The sequence below is a fragment of the Aegilops tauschii genome, chromosome 4 (genome assembly GCF_002575655.3).
Source record: "Aegilops tauschii subsp. strangulata cultivar AL8/78 chromosome 4, Aet v6.0, whole genome shotgun sequence".
NCBI lineage: Eukaryota > Viridiplantae > Streptophyta > Magnoliopsida > Poales > Poaceae > Aegilops > Aegilops tauschii.
In genome coordinates, this window is record NC_053038.3 from 128,809,924 (window position 1) to 128,825,465 (window position 15,542).

Below are 15,542 nucleotides of genomic sequence, written 5' to 3' on the forward strand. Positions count from 1 at the left end.
CTCAAACAGTAGCATCAAATTCATGATGGACAATACGCAAAACATTGCCTCATTGAACCAATGGCAATAAATGGACATGCAAAACAATAGCACTATTATGTCATGACACTAATAATATTCCCTCCCTGCTCCACCACATGATTCACCTCCATAGACAAACATACACATGTACATGATTCAACATAGGGTCCTACTAAAGATTTGTTTAACTCCAACAGGAAAATTAGGCAGTAATAAATTAGTGGTACTGAAGTACTCCTAATTAATTAAGTGAGACAACAGAAGTGGAAGGGCTCCCTGGAGGATCGTCTCACATGTAAGGTAGTCGTTGCCGGAGCCCTTGAATGGCCTCGACTGAGGCCTCTGGCTTCAGCAAGATCGCCTTGGCACTGTTTATTCTTCTTCTTCTTCCTCTTCATGCTCTGTTTCTCTTTCTCCTCACCAGTTGGTGAAACCAAGTACATGATTGGCCTTCTAATTCAGAATTGGTTTTGTCAGTGAGGGAGTACAAGTGTACTAGTAAAAAACAGCATTATTTTCTCATGGCAGTCGGAAAATAGAGATGAACACATGCATTAAATATCATTCTTACCTAAAGGAAGGTTATGGCGCCAATATGGATGATGAGGATTGGAACACAGATCTCCCTTTGTGTAGTTCCACCAAAATGAACCAACTGTTCCATTCTAACATTCCAGTTAAACAGCACAAAAGTCACTTCTGAACGGAGGGTGCACCAGCAGTCCAGCACCATGTACGTAAACAGGGGCATAAAGTGGTGATTCATAGTTTGTTGCCCCGAGAAACAAACATCCAAGAAACATATCTGGGTTGGTCCCATTTTTGTTAACTCTAGCCACCTACTCCTATGTGTGGATAGCAAATCTAGTCCTGGTCATACCACTGTGTACAGCGTTACCCCTATATTTCCCTTTTCGACCAAGAGACCGGTTGGATGACCAGTCTGTACTACTTTCACTCCCTTTCCTTCCTGTTTGTACCAAGTCCGATGTGTACATGCTAAATTCCCCCACCCCCACTTTATTTCTTGTTTGAACCAAGTACTCCCTCCGTCCGGAATTACTTGTCATCAAAATGGATGTGTCTAGAACTAAAATGCATCTAGATACATCCACTTCGATGACAAGTATTTTCGGATGGAGGGAGTACAAGGTTCGACTCCATGAAGTAGCTTTACCTCTAACAATAGAAGAACCAAAATATGTGACGTTGGACCATCCGATCGAGAGGGGCTGAGAGGTAGAAAATGATGCACATGCAGCAATGTAGTGAGCTGGGGAAGTAGAGCTAAGGCGGTTTCGAACGAAGATATACCTGATGGTCGTCGGGATGTGGATAGGTGGGCAGCAGGAGGCCGGATCAGCCCACAGGCAACGACGAAGGGATTGGAGGACCTCCCGCGCCGGCGCTCGGCCAGAGATAACGGTGCGGCCGACAGTGGGTCTCCTCCATGACTGTCAACGATGGCCTAAACGCTGCCCCTCCTCCCCTTCACCGGCGGAGGAGGATACGTCCGGATCTGTAACCAGCGGTGAGGATAGAAAGCCAGTGTTTTTTGAAGGGAGAAAGACAGTGTTACTACCCCTATCTTGTTTAGATCTGGAGAGGATGAGAGTGTGTGAATAGAGTAACCATAGCAAGCAAGCGCGGAGGCTCCGGCCTATATATACGTAGTGGGGTAGTTTTCCTTTTTCACTCCATCGAAACAATCGTTTAAAATTGTGTACTACTACATGTCAGGTCGCGGTTTTTTTTAGTTGTTGATTGTTTATTGAGATAGCTACCCACTTGTTCCAAGTGGTGTTACGGTGTGCCAGGTCGCACTTTGTATCGTTCAAGTCTGGTACTACAAGTCCCTTCATTAAATGAACAACCAACCCCTCGTAAAAATTGTGAACAAGCCCACGGCTAAAATTAGTGGAAACGTGGGTTTCCCCAACATGCATTATTATTTATATTTTCTACTCCCTCCGTTCCCAAATATAAGTCTTTTTTATAAGCCACACCTAAGACAAGAATTTTTTTATTAGCAGTGAACCCCACATGTCATAGACACAAAAATTGTGGCAAGATTTCCTTAGGCAAGCCAAAGTGTGTCTAACAATTTGAGCAACTCAGGTTAGGCAAGTGTGGCAAGTGTGGGAAAAATAATGTGGCAACATAAGACAAACATAGTCAGAATCCAAGCAGCCTCGTAATTTTTTGTGACATGCATGAAAATTTGGTTAGTTAAATTTATAGTCAAAATTTGGCAAGGTGCATCAAATCAACACATGCAAGTATCAAAAGGAAATTCACGGCATGCATGCATGCGTTGTACTCCCTCCGTTTCAAAATATAAGTCTTTTTAGAGATTGCAACAAGTGACTACATACGAAGCAGAATATGTCTACTCCTACATACGAAGTAGCCCATTTTAAATGTGTAAAAAGACTTATATCGAGTGTAGTGCTTTGATGTGTCGCGTCAACTCGTACAAGACCGAGAAATTTGATTACTACAACGCCCTCTCCCTCGCGGACTGAGCTCCGGTGCCTTAACTATACCTGCCTTTGGCTGCATGACAGGAGGGCCAACCACCTGTTGGGCCCACCTGTCATAGACGCAAAGGCAGGAGCAGTAAGTAGAAGCTTCCGCTACACGCTATCCCTCCCGCACGAGGTGGATGGACATGCATTAGTGGATTCGATACTGTAGAAGTAGGAGTAACATCATTGTTCGTCTTCCTGAAGAGGCGAAGAGCCAAGCGCAACCCGAACGTGGCAGTTGCGAACGCTCGCGTGGTGCGGTTCCTTGGAGTACTAACCAGGCTCTTGCATGAGACAAAATTGCTATTGTTTAACAATTAAACTCCATTATCCATTGGTTGATACTCATTCTGCATAGGTCCACACGCTTAGCACCGTTTCCTCCTGGGGTCACCAATGTTTATTTGCTAATTAATAGCATTGCATGCAATGAACTTGCCATTGCATGTCATTAAAAGCAGGCACACCTCTCATCTCTTATTGGTTGATATGTCAAGAAACAAGAAACAAGGTAGAAGTTAATGCACCGCGCCTAAGTGTTTTGGGACTATTTGGTTTTCGTAAGATGACTTACACACCTAGACGGAGGGAGTAGTATAGCCATGTAAACCGGAAAGGAGTATTTGCCTTTCTAGAGATTTCAACAAGTGACTAGACTACACCGTGTGCAGTACTCCCTCCCTTCCGGTTTATAGGGCTGAAATCTCAAATCTCATGAACCAAGGCATTTTGCGATTGGAGGAATGTATCTCGTACTTTACAAAACTACCCTAATTAAACTCATGCAATAATTACGTAGTTCTCTCGTTTTCCTCTCCGCCTTGGTCGCGGTGCACAATATTGAGCACTCCTATATGACTAGCCGCTCTATCTACATGCGGGACATTTCAAAGCATCCGGGCCCGCGTGCCATCCACCAAATCACAGCGAGGTGCTACAGTCGAGACTCACCTATCACCCCGGTGTGGCTGTCATGACCCGTCATATCACAAAAACCACACCTTTACCAGCAGTGGTAAGGTGGCCTCCAAGTTGGACTGGACGAAGCAACCATCATTTCACTGTAACGCTCGTTCAAGCCCTTTCTTCCCTTTCTTGAAGAAAACCGCACTCCAGGCTACTCACTTCTGCCATTTTTCTTCTGTACCGACGAAGGAAAGGTGGGCGAATCAGTTATGCTGCTATATTTTCATTCCGAGAACCTTCTTTTTGCGAAGCACCGACCGATTCTCACATCCCATTCTTTTCCCATTTTCATTGCGATTGTGGTTTCCTTTCGATTGCTTTTTGTTTGTCAGTTCATTGATGGATCCTGGAGCACTAGGCAAAGAGTTGCCGGCGGACAACCCACTGGAGACAAGGATCTCCAGGAAGCGAGCACCGACCAACGAGTTGACCATGTTGGCGGGCCAACCCATGGAGACGAAGAACTCCAAGAAACAAGCACTAGCCAAAGAGTTGAGGACGTTGGCGGACGAACTCCTCAAAGAAAGTTGGAAGACCAGCAAGGACCCCACCGTGCCTACCCCAGGAAATCTGATTGCCACCTATGTGAGGCTCAAGACCGAGTTTGAGGAGATAGTCGCCGTTGAGAAGCAGTATTCCCCTGGCAAGGTGATGGCCCCCAGCGAGGACGAGGAGATGGCCCCCGGAGGGATGAGATCCCCCGGTGAGCTGCACAAGGTAAAAAATAATGGCTTATTACCATAGTTGTGGTTTTTGATTATTTGCAATGTGCTTGCTAATATGTTAGGGTTGTGCAGGTGCCGGTGGACGTCCTTGATGATTTCGATGTCGTGGCCCATCCTGTTGGCATCGCCCTGGAGATCGATTCCGATGCCGCTGTCCATCCTGTGGACATCGCCCCAGAGATCGATTCCGATGTCGCGGTCAGTCTTGTGAACATCGCCCCAGAAATCGATTACCATGCCGCTGTCCGTGCTGTGGTCATTGCCCGAGAGATCGATGACAAGAAACAGTTGGTCACGCTAATCCTTCAGGGTAGCTTGCATTGCCCTGTGTTTAATTACCAGAACGATGTGTGTTATCAAACCATCTTAGGGCTAGTGCACTGTCTAGTGTGGGCGGATCTTGCTACTTTTGTGTGATAGTGAATCATGCGAACCCTCTCCGAGTTATGGAAACAGATGTATCCTCACCAGCTTTTGATGTAATATATGGCATGCTTAGATGTAAGTTTGAACTGTTTATCATATCAGCAGGGCTTGTTTGAACTGTTTGACGTGGTACAGTGCCGTCCAGTCTTCGCGTGTGGTAGCATTATTGCGGGTACAATAAGATTTCTTGAAGAAGTGGAATTGAACGAAGTCATGATGGTTCCTTCGTCTAAACAACTTACAGTGGGAAAGGTTGGGCCTGCGATACGACCGGGGTAGACCAGGATAATTTTGTGCATGGCAGGTGGACCAGGATGGTCGACGTCCCACATGTCGGCGAATGAAAGTATTCTTTCCGATATAGAGGATGAGCAACGAGTATTCAGTGTTTATTTTTGATGAAAGCTATTGTCTCCACTGTTACGACGGAGGAGTGTGAAACACGGCAGCCCAGTGAACTTGGCATGTGCACCACTCCCTCCTCCCTCATGTAATGCCCAGGTTACAGCTTTTTCTCACTTTTTCTCTATCTATTTCCTCTCAAATGTTTTTTACCTTTCTTTTTTAAGACACAATTGTTTTTATGCCTTTTTTTAGAATTATTTTTTTATACCTAGGAGCACGTGTAGAGACGGGCTCTTATAGAGCCCACTCCTTGACTTTGTCAATGCCTCTCTCTCCTCCACATAAGGAGTACTACTTGCTATGCATGCATGCGGTGGGCAGCTGGCGTCTTGAGGGGCCAGGGCGGTGAGAGCGGGCTCCGGAAGCGATCCGGACTCCAGCATGGCCCACCTCACATTATCACCATATATTTCTTGGAGTCCGTGCGCGGCGGGCGGGCGATCTCTTCTCCCTCCCCCGTTTCTCACTTCTCAGCCGACGCCCGCCGAGCTATTAGATTTTGGCTATCGACGGTTTATTCAATTACGGTCCCACATGTCAGTGAAATTGCAAGACAACGCGTGTCCCCTCTGGTGAGCGGCGTGCGAGCCGGACTGTCGGGGTTGCGACGCGTACAAGTCGTAAGTGTGCCGCCTTTTCCTTTAGAACTTGCGAAGCGTAACATTTTAGCGCGATCGATCGATAGAAATCCAGAACAAAATGACGAGGGCGGTGCTTTCCCACTCGTTAGGTGGGCTAGTTCGAGTGATATGACGTGCTACAGTGCCGTCCACTTGCTCCATTTTTATGTAAGCAAGAGTTTACACTCTTACGCGGGAGGAGTGCGAAACACCGCGAATCTGATTTTGATCGAGGGATAACTGTTCCCTGCCAAATAATGGAGGATTGTTAGCGATTATAGCATGATAGTTAGGGCATCTCCAGCGCTGGCCCACAAATTTACACCGGCATCTGTCCGAGGACACTGATGGATGCCATCCGAGGCTGCCCGCATACCTTTCGACAACTATATGAACTAACCGGACGAAATTCGTGCAAACAAAGCAAATTTCAAATTAACCGGATGAAATTCATTACATTTTGAAAACTTTTCCTACAAACTGGACGAAATTCATTACATATTTCGCACAAACCGTACTAAAACCTACTGTAAACCTAATCTAAACGATCGCCGACGCTCGACCACCATGTCCGGCCATGAACCCGAGAAAGCCAGCCATTGCCTTTGCCTCCTCCTCATCCGCCTCGATAACCTCCTGCTCTAGAGCGGCGGCGACCTACTGTGTACTACTCTTCCTCGCTGCCGGCTTCATGGTTGTGGCGGCAGAGGGCGGCCGGGGGGTGCCGGCGATCTCCTTCGTTTGCTCGTGTGACAGTACGTCGAAGAGAGCTTTGGAGCGCGCCTGGAGCGGAGCCACCAATGTCCCTCGTCTGCTCCTGCGACAGTACGTCCAAGAGTGCTTCGGAGCGCCAGGAGGCCATGGTTGAAGTGGTGCCGACAATGAAGGAAGGGATCGGAGGAGAATAAGTGTGGGTCTTTGGCTATGGCTGGGAGCTGGGGCTCAAGTTAATATAGCGGGCGAATGGCAATGAGCCGCGGCAGACGGATGGACAACTGGCGCCGGAGTAGGTTCGTCGGGCGTGAATGCGAACGCTGCTTCAATGACTTAACTGCATATGCATTTGGGTTACTGACATGTGGGCCCAATTGCACCTGCAGTTAAGTCCGGTGAACGCGGCATTGACATTCTGGAGAGACGGTGACCGTTTCAAGCTGGAAGCGCGCGCTAGCGATGGAAGGGGTTTCGGTGTGCAGTGGCACTAAGATCGGTCGCTCACGATAGTACATACTCCGTACCATACTACCATAGTACCCTCTCTAGCTTAGGCTGTTTTATAGATTGTCGTTGTGATGGACGATATACATGAGCAAGGCGGTCCAAGTATGACCGTTTGTATTGAGCCAGATGAATACATGCTCGGCGTTCGCGTAGGCCTCCATCAAACGTCTAAACAGTAATGTCAGGCACCGCCGGGCGCGCAGGTGATGGGCTCGCCGTTTGCGTTGCGCCATGAGCAGGACTTTGATTTAAAGGGCGACATGCATGCATTAGCATGCTTTGACAGTGTGAGTGTGAGTGTCTGATGTGAAGTATTTCATTTTCATTTGGCTGACGAGGGTGCGTTGCAGCGAGAAGTTCATGGTTTGATTCCCCACAGACGCATAATTTTGGTTTTTACAGCATTTCTTTCTCCATTGACAGGTAGGCCCGCGTAGATAGATAAAGAACACGAGCTGATGAGGCGCATGCGGACTGTTTGACTGGTCAACCAGACAAATACGGAGCTATACGCTGAGCCAGTGACCGTATAATCACCATATCTCCTATACAATGATCAAAGTGAGCTATCAAGACAAGTTCGATGACCGCCAATGCATTTTACTCGGTAATAAATGACCAGGATTGAAGGGGAATCCAAATTTGCTTTGTCTTCTGTGCTTGAGCTCTTGACAAACCAATGCACTATACGGTTATCCGGCCACTCCACCCCAGAGCTCTCACCAAGCATCGTTCATGCCACCGCGCCGCACACTAACCGGTAAGGCAGCGATGGCATCCCGCCGTGCCGAGTTCCTCGCCGCCCATGACCGCACACAAAATGGTAGGGAAGCGATGGCATCCCGCCGTGCCGAGTTCATTGCCGCTCGTGACCTCACAACTATGTGGGAGGAATTTGAAGATGCCAAGGCCGAATGGGCAGTAGAGCAAGAGGCGGCAAAAGCCGCACAGAGGGAGCGGAAAAGTCAGAAAGCACTTAAGAAAAGAGAGGCCCACCGCCGCAAGAAAGAAAAGGACGCACGCGCTGCTGCGGAGAGGTCGGCGGAGATCCAAGCACAGTGGGGTGTCGCCGACAAAGCCACGAAGGAGAACGACGGCGTCTGGCCAGCATGTGAGAAGTAGTAGTACTAGTAGTTAGTGTGTGTGTATGTGTCTGAGTACGAGCATGTACCAATACTACTAGTTACTACTGTAGTTTTTAGAGCAAATTACCAGTACATTAGCCTAGACTAAATGGAAATATTCCTATCCTAAGCATCAAATGGCATCTCTTTCTCTATAGGAATTGAGATGCATGTCATCTCACTTCCTATGATTTTCATATTCCTATCCTATGAACGAAAGGAGGCCTCTGTTGGAGTAACTACTGTAGCTAGCAGTACTGGTGGTACAGTAGTTTTCTTCAAGAAGCGGAAGTCAACGAAGTCATGATGGTTCCTTAGTCCGAGCAACTTCAAAGTGGAAAGTGGGCATGTGATTTGACGGCTCATTAGTCATTGTTACTGCGGCGCGACGACCTGGGTGACTCTCCCTTGGAGTTCTGCGTGCATGGCAAGTGGACCAGGATGGTCGACGTCCCACATGTTGGCAAACGGAAGTATTCTTTCCGATATCGAGGAGCAAGGAAACCGCGTGGTATAGTATCACTACTGATTGGTACGCAAAAAAAGTATCACTGCCGATTTATAATTATTTTTTATTTCTGGTGAATGCTAGCGTTTCAACTCTAACGACGAAGGGTGCCAAACACGGCACGTGCTGGATGTCCCACACGTCAACGAAAGGAGTGGGACATGAACAGCGTGGTAGAGCCCAACGTAAAAAAACAGCGTGGTAGAGCGTCTCCACTTCTTCCACTTCTGGGTCGGAGACCACACGTAGTAGTACTTAGTGGTATGAACGATACAAAGTGCGACCTGGAGAGAAAGACACATCTAGTTGGAAGGTCTCGGGGCATACACGTAAACAAATATAAAAGTTAATTTGTGCCTCCAACTAATATAGTAGTAGTAGAGTACTTAGGCACGTACTCCATAACATCATCGTGCATTGCACGTACAACATTTAGTGGTAGTACGTAGTAAGAGAAAAATGCCGCCCAAGAGTTCCCTTCTCGACCTAGTTTTGGGTGTTTGGTAGAGTGTATGGAGGGTGCATGAGTCCACACTAGTTTAGCACAAATACACTAGAAGCATGCATGAAGAGAGCATGCATGAAGAGGGGTGTTGAGTTGAGCATGCATGAAGAGGGAACAACTATGCTGAGACGAGAATGCAACCAAACACACCCTATATGCCACGCATGTTCATACCATTTGTGCCTTTCTACTTCACTTACTGCGCTACATTACTCAGGTTCGTACGTCCACTCCTGGGTACATGTCCGTCTCGTAGTTCCAGCCCCACGTGTTCTTCAAATAGATGGAACGATCCTTGCATAACACGTGCACCTTGATGCTAGATGTCTCGCGTGTTGGCAAAAGGATGAACAAAGCTCACGTAAAAAAAATAGAGTGGAAGAACATAGATTCCGGACGACCGAGGAGCAAGGAACCTCGTGGTGGAGCGTCTGCACTCATAATATTTAATATTATTCAGCGATATAAAATTAACCAATCATCTCCACAGTGGACTGGAGTACGAAACACGACAGCCCAGTGTAGTTAAATCATACTAGTACATGGCTAACCCACGCTATCACCATATTTCTTAGCTTCCGTGCGAGACCTATCTCTAGTAATCCAGCAGCCTGTATCGCTTCTCCCTCCTCGTCTCTATCAAAGTGCGGCGGGCTGGCGTTTCTGCAGTCTGTTGAGGTCGGTTAACTATCACATGTTAGCGACATGCCATGAGCATTCTAAAAGAAATTCCTTTCACGTTCCGTTTTCAAAAAGAAAAAAATCCTTTCACGTACGAATTTGGCTGTATGCTTTGAGCAACTTGCATGTCCTATACTGCTCCTGTTTGATACTCTAACTTAGCTAGAGGTTAGACTAACTCATGACTAACCCTGAACTAACTGTAGCCAAAGAGGTGTCTGGGTGACAGGATTAGATTGACAATAAATGCACTTTATGGAGAGAGAAAAGTGATTTTTCAGTGGTCCCAATGAGAATTATCTCCAGTTAGCACCTCTTGGGTGGGATAGTTTTTTTGGTGGGTGCGGTGCAACTTGCTCCAATTTAAACCCTCATGCTTGGATACTTTAGTGCTATTTGAGCCCCAACTAGCTCAAACTAACTCTAACCCATGGATCCAAACAGGGCCTATGGCCAGTCTCGACGCGGAGCAGTCGCTTTCACCGGGAAGCGGCGCTCTCTCGGCCGTCGCGCCACTTCAAAGCCGGCGCCAGTGAGAGGTCGCTTCCGCTCTGGCCGGGCATTAATACGGCACTGACGCTCCAGGGCGACGCTGACCGTTTCACGCGGGAAGCGCGCGCTGGCAAGGGAGTATAGGTTTTGAACCGTTTCAGGTGTAGTACTGGTAGTTTGCAAAACTACTCAATTATTGCACTCCGTTTCCTAAAAATTGTGGTAAAAAACGTTACTCCACAGCCCGCTTCCCTTCTCCTTCCTCTTCCACCGCCCGCGCACGTCTGCGGGAAGCGACCGGTCAACCCTTATATAGGAGTGCTAGCACAAAAAGATGCATGGATGACCACTAAAATTTCCATATTAAAGCGCCGCTCCGGCGGGAGTATGGCGTATGTTGTTACCTTCGGCCGGCCCATGGCTACCGGGCAACGGCGACCAGAGAAGAGGCGGCGGGAGGGGAATGAATGCAGCTACTGTTTGGGTTCGCCTTCTGGCTTAAATAAATGCGCAGCATCACGTGTACCCGCGGGTGCACAAATTGTAACATACGTGTCTGCTTAAGTGGGCGTCACGTAACTGCTGTGTGTGTGAGAGAGATTCTGAGAGACAGAGTGCGTGTGTGCAACTCTACTCTTCGGACATGTACTCAACCTTTTGCATCGGGATATAAGTATAATGGTATTTACTTTAGCTAGTGATTTACGTGGCCATGTTGACGTGGTTGTGTCAAAAAAATGTCACTTCCCGCTCATGATTTGCGTTATATAATTACAAGCAAGATTCTCGTGCATTGCACGAAACATCAATATGCATTTCTTTATAGAACACCTGCTGTGATTGACCCATGCAGGAGTAATCCCGTGTGTAAAAACTAATGATATCTCGAGAATTTTATCGGAAAACTGGTATCTCGAGAATGTCATCGAAAAAATGAAAGATGAGAGATAAGGCAAGGAGGAGTGGAGCATGGTGGTGACTGGTGGTCGGAATGGGCGGAGGCATGGGGATGGACGGTGCCGGCAGGCGGCAGCGGCCACCATGCATGCTAGATTGTTCCAGAGACTTATTCCTTTTTTAATTGCTGAGCAATGAGGTTGCGGGAGATAATGATGTGGTGAGAGGTGCGGGTATCTTTTGTAAAATTATCATAGTTTGCTTTCTATCCTCAGATATAGATCATACGGTATGTATTACAAGATGGCAGGCACACCATCACCGCCAACTCATTTTTTTATAAGGGTACAGATGATAAGTTTGCTGACTACTAAAGTAAAGTGGAATTTGTCCATGTTATGCAAGTAAATAAAGGTGATTGTTTATCATACGGGTAAGGTTGGATGAAGGGTGGTAGGAACAAATGCTCCACCTAGAGCATGTGTGTGTGAGATGGAGTCTTAGTGTGTGTGTGTGGGGTGTGTGTGGTGTGTGTGTGTGTGAGAGAGAGAGAGAGAGGAGAGAGAGACAGAGATGGAGTCTTAGTTTGTGTGTGTGTGTGTGTGAGAGAGAGAGAGATGGAGTCTTAGAGTTGATGGATACAACCTTATGAATCTGAGATCATGCCATTTGTAAACCATATTTATGTATAAATGGTGTTGTGCTTTTGAAAGTATATATAAAAAATGATGTATATAGAATGTAATTCCAATTGAAAATGGATCCCGCCCGAAAAATATAGAATACAAACGGGATTCGAATTGAGTTGGCACGGTAAACGTGCACTCTGCAAAATTTGAACGAAGTGAGGAAAGTCGCAGTAACCGCCCGAAACCAAAATCTACGAGATGGAAATCACTACTGCCTATCCCTGCCACGCAAAGCCTATCTGCTGGATTTCTATAGGTTTCAATAGGGGTAGGTTTGTAATTTCACCCAAACGTGACGTAACCGCCTCTCACCCGGATTCATACACGGTGGGCGCCAAAACACAGTGTGTCCTCGGCTGAAATCGACTCCCTCCCCGATTCATATTCATACACGGTGGGCGCCAAAAACAAACTCTCGTCGGCAAATATTCGGTGTATGCGAGATTACCGTCCTATCCCCAACCGACTAATGTTGCTGTGATGTAGTAGAAATTTGAAACGGGGCTAAATTTGTAAATTTCCTCGCATTTGAGACAAGCCCGCCCTGAATACATGGTTCCCCGCTTCCTCTCTACCTCCCTTTTCCCCATTCGTACTGCGTGGGCGCCAAAACACCCTCTCCACCCCACCCTCCTCCGTCCGCCGCCGTCCGCCACCCCATCCACCGCTGTCCTCCTCCACCATGCCGGAGCTGATACCCCGACGCTGCCGTGCATTACAAGAGATCGACCTCTCTCATCCACGGCTTCGGACCGGGATCCTTGCATCCCGTCCTCTCGCTTCATCCCCGCCGTCGTCCACCTTGCCGGCGCCGCTCCTACGACCGTCTCGTCCACCGCGCCCCACCGCCACCGTCTACCCTCCTAGATCTGCTTCCACGCCGCCGACAGCCATCGCTACCGCAGCACCGTCAAATTCTCAGCAGATGCGTACACGGCGCCGCACCAGAGGCGGTACTCTTTCGTATCTGCTGAACTTATTTATCGCAGCAAGAAAATAGATCGCCACTGCTTTAATCTGATTTCTTGTCTTGGTTGTGAAGTTGCCTTTGTCTGGTTTGCACCTTCAGATCCGCCATGGCACGCTCAACACTATACTCCCAATGCTTTTGGATTTCCCCTTTTATATTCCACACTAGTTAAATCACAGTAGACTAAATTTCAAAATTGGGTCAGTCGATTTTTCAAAGCTCGCCGGAGTTCGCCGGTGCGAACGAAGGGGCTCGGGTGGTTGTGGGGCCTCGCCGAACAAAGAAAACTCGACGCGGGTGGGGGTTGGGGCGGGGGTGGGGGTGGGGGTGGCGGAGGAACACAGGCGGCGGGGGCCGGTGGTCCGGTCGGCAGCCCATGCGGTGTTCTGTATGGGAAGAATCAGAGACGAGGAAGAAGATGGGTTAGGAGACGTAGGATCTTCATCCAACCGCCTGAAATGGTCGAGAGACAGCTGGGAGTCGCATTCTTAATGCGCTCTGGTTCATCATGTGTGGGCACTGCACAACCAACATTTTATTATCCAAAATATGCTTGCTCTTCTTTACCATGTTCCTCTTCCGTTCTTATTTAATATGTACTCTCTCCGTTCCTAAATACAAGTCTTTGTATAGATTCCACCATGGACTACATATGGAGCAAAATGAGTGAATCTACACTCTAAAATGTATCTCGATACATCTATATGTGATCCATAGTGGAAATCTCTACCAAGACTTATATTTTGGAATGGAGGGAGTAGGATAGTGGTACAGTATGTTCCTTGTACTGAAGATGAGCAGGGACTTTTGCAGTGTAGAGGTCTATACGGTCGGTTGTGATGGACACTTTGAGCCTCTTTGATTCGTAGGATCTTGTAAACATAGGAATAGGATTTGTAGTCACCTGCCCACTTGAATCCTATAAGAATAGCAAGGAAATGCGGGGAGCTGTGTCGCCTTTGATAGTAACACTGATATTAACAGTACCGCACCTTCACTTGAAGAGAGCTGGTATCCGAAGCCTTTCTAGCCATACCGGCAATACTAGCACATATATTCCAGCAAGTTCCACTTTGCTGATTTTACTCTGATGCTTACGGTTTTCCCCGTTATATCTACACTATGATCTGTGTAGCTGCTTTGTGTCGCACTAGCAGCAGTCCACTCTTGAAGCTAAACACTGCAATGACTTACAAAATTGGCACCAAGGCATTGAGTGCCATTCTGAATGCAATGAAACTCATACGCTCCCCACCTGTTGATTCTTGTTCAGAATATGATCCTAATGACTCTTGTTCAAAACTGCCACATATAGAGAGACAACATGGAATTGCATTTCTTTGGGCGCTGTGATTCATCATCAGTGGGCAACCAACAATGTATGCAATGAAGCGGAACCTCAAGAATATGCTTCCTCTTCTGTTCTTTAACATGTTCCTCTTTGTTTATTCTGTATTTAGTACGTACAGTATGTTCCTTGTTAGGAAGGGGCACAGGGACATCTGCAGTCAACAGCTGATAGAGCTGGCCTGTACGTGATCGATAGGCTTTCAATTACTAGCGGCAATACAACATCGTATTTTCATGCCAGTTCCACTTTCCCGATTTATATATCGTGGTTATGGTGTACCCCCGTTATGTACACTATGATCTGCCTAGTTGTTGTGTGGTCTTGTTATCATGGTTTGGCAATAAACTCTCTATATAGTATATTATGAACCTATCATCTGCCAGCTATCCTTACTTCTAGAGCCTATTTTTTGTGTACTTGTGCCAGATTATATAAATGCACGCACCATATTACAGCACACTTGAGCTCCCTCATCAGAATCCAGTGATAGCACACAAGTGATTACAGGGGCGCCCCTATATTAGAATATCATCTGCATTACAAAGATAATCTCACAACTATTTATGTTTTCATGGTTCTCAGATATTATACGCAATTATAGTGAATATCAGAATCCGCGCATCAGAATAATATTGTGGAACACTTCAATGACTTACAAAATTAGCACCAAGGCATTGAGTGCCATTCTGGAAGCAATGAAACTCATACGCTCCCCACCTGTTGATTCTTGTTCAGAATATCATCCTAATGACTATTCTAAACTCGAGGAGTCAAAGGCAGATGGCCTGTCCTGTTCACCCATCAAGGTGCCTGTTCTAATTTGGCAAGGTTTTATTGATTGCGCGTATCTTGCATATGTTGTCTTGCATTTCTTCTACTTTTCGCCATCTGCTTAGTTTACTCATCAAATAACTCGAGATGCCATGCCCATCCATTACCAATACATATTCCATCTGTCACCATACCATGTTTTTCCACTCAAATGCTGTTCTTGTGCATCAGGCATCAAAAAGGAAGAGGGTGATTGCCGAACCTGAAGGAGCACCAGCAAAGTCCTTGAAAAACATGGTGGTGCCGGAGAAATCAGACAGCGCCCCACTTATATTGGCTGTACAACCAGTGACACTAAACGTAGGACCGACTCCAGCAGACTGTACCCATACTTCACTGGCCACACCACTAGCCCCACCACACAGGACCTGCACTCCAGCAAAAGGTATACCGATTTCATTTGCCATAGGACCAGCTATACCACAGAAAAATCCCACTCCAGCAAAAAGTACAGCAAGTCCACCGGCCGAAGACCTATGCCAACTGCAGAGATGGCCAATTCCTGCAGATTGGAACCCCATTCCATTTATTCCCATTTTAAAAGACAATGCTTTCAATGTTGTTAGGGACTACGTGCATATA